We start from the raw sequence: 7,385 nt of genomic DNA, 5'->3' as shown, positions 1-7,385 counted from the left end.
AAGTCAGATTACTGAAAGCAAACAATGAACATGATTTGGGCAAATCCAAACGTTCTGACTCACTTGTGAGCGGTTGCAGAAGCCATGGAGACACCCCCAGCCAGCTGGCAGCCATGCCGAGGCAGGAATGCTATCCCTAATCCACGTGGCTGAGGACACTCCTCAGGGAAAACAGTAAGTGACGTAAAGCAGAACGGCAGGTAGGACAGGGCCAACACCACCTCCCTCCCTCCCACAGCCCCTTCGATTTCCTTGACTTTATCCACATGACCAAATCCTGCAAACTCAGTCTTTCTGCTGTCTGGATCGATACACAGTGATCAGTTTTACCTTATGTTCATGATCTCTCACTTTATTGCTGTTGTGTCAGGTTTTAGGGGTTAGAAGACAGACAGACGCCAACTAATGTGATCCCCAAGGGGAAAAAACCAAGAAAAAACCCCAAACCACCATGTTTTGCCCACAAGGAGTGTGTCAAATGCATGTCTGCAGTCTGAGCACAGCAGAGGCTGTAAGGCACAAAGAGATTTCTGCCAGGTAGTGGAAAACACGCTATGAAAATATTGTGAGTGACGTTTGCAGGTTGCTGGAGGGAAATTCCCATTGGCTTCCTAACAAGCATTTAAAATTTAACATAGTTGATTTTTTTGACAGCTTTTGCTGTTCCAGCTTCCAATAAAGTCTGTTTGATCTGTGCTGAGCTGATAATAACTCTAGAAAGCCAAGGATTCAATTTTGAAGAAAAGAAGGTACATCTTTATTTTCTAGCTTGTCTACAAAAGGTATAAAGGATGCACATGCAGCAGTGGTGGTGACAACCATTGACACTGAAGGCCACAGTTATGAAGTAACAGTAATAATAAACAGGACTTTCTGTCTGATAGTGTCACATTTTCTGCTCTTTAAACTCATCCTTTTGAAGGGCAAACACTGGTCAGGTCGGACACATCTCCCAAGGAAGTCCAGGAGTCCCTGTGACTTTCGAGCATCTGATCTTGGCGACACTCATTTGGGGTTATCTGCTGAGTCTGCAAAACAAATTGAACGCGACAAGTGTCTGCCAGCATAATCACCGAGGAGCAAAACAACATCCTCAGCCCACTCTGTCTGGTGTCAGCACGGGGGCAGACACAAACACGACTTAGCGAGCCACAAGCCCAGGCGTGACCCCACGGATTTCCACACACATCCATTTACACAGCCCATGGCCACGTGCTCACACGCTTCTGCCATTTAACATACCGAGAATCGCTGCTGTTAATCAGAACCTCCTTGTGCCACCGTGGCCGAGGATTTAATCATTGTCTAAGGCACGACCAGGCACGAGGCTGCTGTCGCTTAACTGCGACCTAACAGCGTCCCCTTACTTCAGAATCTCCTGTGGCCTGATGAAGAATTAATAAATATAAATCTGAATAACACTGGCTGTGGAGCAGCACCCATCGTCCAACCGGGGGACGATGGCTGGTGCTGCAGCTGTGGATCACCGAGGGGGAGGATCTCACCACCGGGACGGCGGTGGCACTGATGGGGGTCGGGGCGAGAGCTGCACCTGTGGGTCACTGACGGCGGCTCTCACAGCAATGGCTCACTCGCAGGGCCCCCCGAACGGCGGCAGCGCCGCCTCAACCCCTCATCCCACCCTCAGCCGGCCCCTCTCCCGAGGGGGCGGAACCGCAGCCCCAGTGCGGCCCCTTCCGCCGGCCGCGGCCGCGGCTCCTCCCCCGGGCGGTGGCAGAGGCGGTGCCCGGCTCTCTCCTCCCTCCTCCCGCTGCCGCCGGCGCCCGGGCCGCTTCCTGCGCCGCCCTGCGCGGGGGCACCGACGTGTCGCGGCGGAGGAGCCGCGCTAGGCCGCGCATCCCGCCCGCCGCCGCAGGTGAGGCAGCGGGGCCCGCCCGCTCCACGGCCCGCCCGCCCGCCCGCTCTCGGCGCCGCAGGTGCCTCCCGCCCCCACCCGCAGCCGGGGCTCCCCCCGGGGGAGCGGCCGGGAAAGTTTAATTTCCCCGGGGCGCCCCTTTGTGTGAGCGGCGCCGGCGGCCTGGGCCGGGTGGCGGGGAGGGCGGCGTGAGGGAAGGGCGGGCGGCGGGGGTGGCTGCCCGCTTCTCCCCGCTTTTCTCTGCCCTTTTCCTGCAAATCCACGGTCTGGATTTCCATGGTAACCCCCCGGCGGGGAGCGGGCGGTGGCTGGGAGCGGCGCCGGGTGTGTTTGGAGGTGCCGGTGGGAGGCCGGGCCTCCCTCATGTGGTCGCTCTCCCCCCCCGCAGGTCCCCAGCCCCCGGCAGCATTCCGAGCGATGCTACGGGGACAGATATGACGACGGCCTCCCGGAGATACTCCCGGCGTGTTTTCCCCAAGGTATGGCCGGCTCCTGGCTTTGGTTTAGAGCGAGTGTTTTGGGGTTTCCTCTGTAGCGCTGGCGCATGGCAGCAGGAATGGGATAGACTGGGCTGCGGAGCGCTGAAGGGTTTGTTGGTTCCATAAGCTGTTTAGGATTGCGATGGTTCCCGGGTTTGTAGATGATCCTAAAATTGTGTGCATGGGCAAATGCAATTTTTCGCCTTCCCTTACTGTAATTTTTCAAGCACAGTATGTCCTGTTGAGAGAAATACCCATATGTGTGTGTAAAATACCAACCTTCTGCACGCTCAACCAAAACTTTCCCTCTCCGACTGTCTGGTTTAGACCTTAGTATGTTATTGGTTCTCTTTTCCTTCTCTGTTTTTCTTATATTCTCTAAATACTTAGGGTTTCTCTTACATGACATTGAGTGTACGTCAAAATAATCATTGGACTTCAGACTTGCACGTGTGGGTTTTTTCAGATTTTTCAAGCATAGGTAGTGTCTTCAGTGTGTTACCTGTACCCTGTCTGATGAAGTTGTGAATGAGAAGTCCAATGGATTTCCTTGTAGCTGTGCTATAACATCTGCTTTGCGACCCTGTGAAAAAACACTCTTACTGAAAGACCCGACGGTAGTACATTAATTGTTGTAGTGGCTGCAGTAATTACTATTTTTGCCTGGGAGTCAGTGTAACTCTTGGCCAAACTGTAGTGTAGGCAAAAGCTATAGTTCCCTTGCAGTTCTTTGGAGATAGGATAGTGCTTCTGTTGGTTAGGAAAACAATGCCTAAAATGGACTAACAGACAGGAGATCCATGTCTGTTTAAGCAAAAGTCGCTGTGCATCATGTAGGCAGCCTCACAGTGGGGTCAGAAGGTTGCACACCAAGGAGCATCTCTACCTCTGTCATCTGATTTGCCAGTAACAGGATCTGTCCTGAGTGTCCCTGTGTCTTCAGTACCATCTTTCTCTGTAGCAGGAGTCTGGTGTGCGTGTTGGAATCTTGCCTTGTTGACGGCACAAACCTCATGGGAGGAGAAGAGTATGTACATTTCCAAGGTTGAAGGAGGATATTGTTTGCCTGGAAGGTGTCAGGAGGCACTAGAAAGAGTGGAGGAAGCAGACTGCAGACTTGCTCTTTGGCAGTTCAGGTGGGAAGAGGTTGGGAAATGGAATCATGTACATATTATTTCTTCTTTTGGGGCAGCAAGTCTGTGTAGGAGCCACTTCTGCTTTTCCTTTTCAGACTTTGGGGAAACGAGGAGCTGTGAGTCTCTTAAGAAGAGAGAAGGGCAACAAACATCATATTATCCTTCCAGTTGGGAGGCTCAGTTTTCTTTTGGTTTATTTTTTCTTTACCCTTTGTTTATTCTTCGTCTTGTTTTATGAATGGAGCAGAAAAAGCAAGTGGACGAGCATGAATGTGGAGGCTCTACGTACATGTTTCTGGGGCCTCCTGTGATTAAGTCCAAAGAAATATTTACTGGCACATTTAAGATTTATCTTCCCCATGTTTTTAACTTTTTGCACCCACTTCACCTAGGTGCTAGATTAAAAAAAAAAACAACCAAGTATTCTTCTCAAAAGGTAAAGAACTCTTAATGTATTTCCCTCGTAGTCAAAAATGACAGATCTGTTTACTGATCAGATGTTCTGAAATACTCATATGTAATAGCTGAAATATCCCAGCCTTTTCTCTATCAAGCTGGTTCTTAAATAAAAAATAAAAAGAGGAGAGGAGCCGCTTTGGATGTGTGTGGGAGCATGTTTAAGATGGGTTATTAGAGTTGGAATAGCGTATCTGACACTTTGCAATATGCCAGGGGAGTTCCCACCAGTTTTACACAGTTGCTGTAAGCAGCAGTGTAAGGCCTCCCATTTGTTTTTTGGCGTTCTAGATGCAGCATAACTATACTGGTTTTTAGGTTATAGAATTATTTATCCTTTGTGTCAGCGGAAGCCATTTGAGGGATGAAAAGGAGGTGATGTGAACAGAGGTGATCAGTCTCGTTTGACCTTCTGTTGGGCAGGTATCAGGTACCACGAGAACTGTCAGCAAACGTGGGTGGCACACTCTGTTTCTCACCAAGCTGAAGTTTGGATGGCCTTGTTTGCTGAGGACCTGCCCTGTAGAGTGACTTCCTGCCTCGTGCCAGTGGACTGGCATCCTGTGTCAAGACTGCTCAGTAAGACTTGATATGGGGTATGCTGAGCCTGCTTTTTGATGGTCTCTGGGCTCAGCTTTATGCATGATGTCAAAGGTGTTATGTATTTTAATTCGACTCCTTCATAGCTACTTGCAGTTCAGGACTTGGGTAAGGCTTTGGAAAGATGAAATTCTCACGAAAATTCACATATTTGAAAGATTAGTTTCAGACGAGCCTGACCCTGCTGGAGACAGCAGGCAGAGAGGTTGCACAGGGAAACTTGCTGTTGATGCAAATTGCCCTGAGCTTCTGTCAGACTCCTTTTGTAAAGTCAGGACTTCAGTGTTGGGATTTTTGCTGGGGCTGGTGAAATTCTTCTGCCTTTCCTCCACACGTCACTGCTCTGCAGTCTCTGCCCGTGACGGACTTGTAGCAGGAATGCCTGCCGGGGCTCCGTGGTCTTTGTTCAGCTGCATGGGCCTCTGTGGAGCTGTAGAAGATGCTCATATTTCACCATTTTCCAAGAGGATCATACACACTGTAATGCTGATGCCTGAAAAAAATTAGTACAAAAAAGATTTCACTCCCATCTTGTGTGAAAGTGTGGGCAATTAACCACAGGCCTTTTCTGGCATATATTTTTACTGCTTTGCTGATTGTTTCTGAATGATTCTAGCACCCCTGGCACAGAAGAACTTGGTGCATAATGACCTAAATAGCTGTAGAAAGGTCTGTTCCTCCAGCAGAGAAGCTGCCTTCCGATTTCAAATTAGTGTTCGGCACTGGGAGCTTGGGTTTCCGGATGAGAGGAAGTACATTTGGTACATTGGGTACATCACAGATGTTTCGTGTAATTATTTTATTCAGTACCTGAACAAAAGTGAAATATTACTTTTCCAGATAGTTTGTCTATAAGGAGATAATTGCTTTCCAGTTTCTGACAAAATGTTTACATTTTTGTATTATTCTAAGTCAAAAGATGTTATTCAGTGATGGGACCTTCTTGGGTAATTTTTTTCCGAGGATCTTATTCTTGGGTTTAAAGAAGTGAAGCTCAACTAAAGCTTTTTTTAGTTTGTGTTTGGTTTTGGGTGGGTTTTTTTTTCATCTGCTGTTGTGGTATCTTCAGCTGGGGAGGGCAAAAGAAACAAAATACAAAATATAATAATATGAAAATGAGATGTTTTGTCCTGGCCTTGTAGTCTATCCATGGTGCTTTGCAGTGAGGATGCAGCTGTCCAGTTCTTTCTCTGGAGTCAGATTACTGTTCTTTCTTCCCTGTTTCCCTGTTTGAGGAGAGCATTTTGAGATGCCTTTATGAAAGAGGCAATTTAAGGGGAGGGTTGGTGGCATTACTCTTTAAGCTATTCAAGTGCTCTTGCTTTTCCCCAGTCCCCACTATGCAGTTCGCTGGGAAGGTGGCACAGTCTGAGGAATTGCAGAATCTGCTGGATTGTAACAGCACATGTGGCTAAGCAGGGCTGATGAGAAAGGCAGATAACTCTTACACTGCTTCCTTGTTGGGTTGCTTTCATCCCAGCAGAGCTAATGTGTGGTCGACACTCCTGCTAACTTTGCAGAGAAGTTCACACCCTCAGTGTGAGAACAGGAGATTTGGGATACTATTTGGATGTGCAAAATGCACTAAAATACACGTGTGTTTATGAATACAAATATATGTATATTTATTAGGCTTTCAGAAAGGCCAGGCTGACCCAGGCTCCTCTCCAAGTTGTGTAAAGAGGTTTGATGTTGGAGTGTGCCCCAAATGTAGATGCCTTGCCATGGGGACAAGTCACAGCTGTCCTCTGACTCCGGCCTCATCATCCCCCTGACAGTCATCTGCTTCCTAGTCTGAAAGCCCAGGGTGGAAGTAGGTTGTTCAGAAAGAGCTTGGCTTAGCAGAACAGCTACAGCTCATTCTCTGAAACTGCTTCAACATTTCTGCTCCAAACTAATCTTCTCAGCTCCTCCTCTGAAATAGGGATGTCTGTCTCAGGGCACCAGGGACAAGTGTGGAAATTTCAGCCTGAGGAATTATTAGGTGGTTGAAAAAAAAACCTGAAAGCTTGTGTTAACACAGTTTGGTTCACATTGTCTTGCAAAGGTGGTGTGTACTTTGCTCGTACCATGACTTCCCTGTTACAGGGGAAGTCATGGTGATTTAGCAAAAAGAGCTGCATAATAATAGGTAGGGAAACCTAAACTTTTGAGGACAGAGTAAATACGTTAGATCAATAACAACTTGCTATTGGCTGTTGAGGCCCTGGAAGGAATCCCCTGGGCATTTTTCTCCTTCAGTTATGTTTCAGGTATACTTTTTCTTAATAAGGATCTTTGGTATTTATGGTGTCTTCTAGAAGAGGTGAAATATTTTGCTTTAGCTTAATTTATGTGTGGCTTCTTATGGTTTTCTCTTCCAAAGGGTGTTGGATAACCAGAACAGTACTTGCAATCTTTTCATTTCACCCTGGGTTGCCAAAGCCATGAAAAGCAGCGGGGACTTTCCTGTGCCATTTGTGTTCACAGAGAAACTTCTCCTGCCTTATTTTTGGGATGCAGAGTGTACCTCTTCAGAAGAACCTGCTGGTGTCCAATGGGCACACAGTGGACAATGTGGAATACTTAAAGGGAAGCTTGCACAGTGTTGTATGGTCAGTTGGAACCCCGCTGTCTTTCCCTTGGGTGCTTAGTGTCTCTTCTCTGATATGACTTCGGCTTTTGAAGCCGAAGTAAAGTTTGGAGGGCGGGTTCTAGAAGTGTCTGAAGAGCTGAAGCTTATAAACTCCATGTTCCTGGGTGTCCTTTGAAGTACCAGCTAGCTTATCAAAACTGCCAATTTAAGTTGAAGGTATTACTAGTGGGCTGTAGATTTATTTTCATTTGAGAGGGAGAGTG

General features: G+C 47.8%; 1 protein-coding gene and 1 long non-coding RNA gene across 5 annotated transcripts in view; one reads left to right on the top strand and one right to left on the bottom strand.

Annotated features, from left to right (window-relative positions):
• Positions 1–728: 728 nt before the first annotated feature.
• On the bottom strand, positions 729–3,375 carry LOC116785095. 2 transcript variants are annotated; one of them, XR_004356378.1, is made up of 4 exons: positions 3,366–3,375; positions 1,553–1,562; positions 1,243–1,385; positions 729–1,028 (listed from the first exon to the last, which is right to left on the bottom strand). It is a non-coding gene; the product is annotated as an uncharacterized LOC116785095 (long non-coding RNA). The 2 variants fall into 2 exon arrangements; XR_004356377.1 differs by lacking the exon at positions 3,366–3,375 and having other exon boundaries at positions 1,553–1,770.
• The window catches only part of VPS54 (VPS54 subunit of GARP complex), a 47,564-nt gene continuing 41,988 nt past the window's right edge, over positions 1,810–7,385 (top strand). For 2 of the 3 annotated variants that reach the window (XM_032684309.1, XM_032684307.1), the window contains exons 1-2: positions 1,810–1,876; positions 2,265–2,355. The gene's annotated coding sequence lies outside the window, so the exon portion shown is untranslated. Of the gene's footprint in view, positions 1,877–2,084; positions 2,156–2,264; positions 2,356–7,385 lie in introns of those variants that run through there. The other variant, XM_032684308.1, reaches the window with a different exon arrangement.

This window comes from Chiroxiphia lanceolata, chromosome 3 (genome assembly GCF_009829145.1).
Source record: "Chiroxiphia lanceolata isolate bChiLan1 chromosome 3, bChiLan1.pri, whole genome shotgun sequence".
NCBI classification, from domain to species: Eukaryota; Metazoa; Chordata; class Aves; order Passeriformes; family Pipridae; genus Chiroxiphia; species Chiroxiphia lanceolata.
This window is presented reverse-complemented; position numbering and strand designations above follow the sequence as displayed.